An 856-nucleotide genomic window follows, 5' to 3' on the forward strand; every position below is an offset into this window, starting at 1 on the left:
ATATTTGAGGGGGCTTGGAGCCTAGAAGCTAATGCAGCACAGTTCATTGTGGCAATGAGATTGTTTAAGGAGGAACCAAAATGGACGCCATTGAACCGTGGGCCAGATGTGGATGAGAATCCGCACAGACAGGAATATGTCCAGAAGACATTAAAGGTTTGAACGGGTAAACAGAAGATGTAGATAAGAGCTAGTATAGTAATGGTTAGCAATGCTGAGATTGATAAATTCCCATTTTTAAGCACTGGTATAGTTTATTACAGATTAAAAAGTATTGTGAGTTAGCTCCTTTGTGAAATACGTTGGTAAATAATTAATTTGAAGTTGCGACTCGGGTTTTGGTGATCATTGCGCCACCTCGAACGTTACTTTACTTTGTCGACGATGCACATCGCTTTCTCCAACTGTGACCAGAGCGATCGGCGGATCTGACAATTAGTGCATGGGGGTCTGTTCTGGGGTTTGATCGCCGGCCTCCTATCGGTGGCCGTATCGCCCTGTACTGTACAACGAACGTTATATATTCGGCATTGAGTCAACCCCGCAATTGAAAATCTCAGAATGTCACGAACACCAACAGCTTACGACGCAAAGGAATGAGTAATCGTGGTCTAGAAGCTGACAATTAGCAATCTCACCCTCCGAGACCGCATCTACTAATTCCAGCTGCAGACTAAGTGGTGTACATATATAGCTTCGCTCAATTGTCCTCTCTCTTTCCCACCTCCGTACAGTCACCGACCTCCTAACAACCAACCAACCACTACCATGACCCGCGACGAAGATATCAAAGCCTACGGCTTCACAGCCCTCCCGCGCCCCATGGACACCCTCCTTGCCGCCCGCAAAGACCCCC

The sequence above is a fragment of the Pseudogymnoascus verrucosus genome, assembly GCF_001662655.1.
Source record: "Pseudogymnoascus verrucosus strain UAMH 10579 unplaced genomic scaffold scaffold_113, whole genome shotgun sequence".
NCBI classification, from domain to species: domain Eukaryota; kingdom Fungi; phylum Ascomycota; class Leotiomycetes; order Thelebolales; family Thelebolaceae; genus Pseudogymnoascus; species Pseudogymnoascus verrucosus.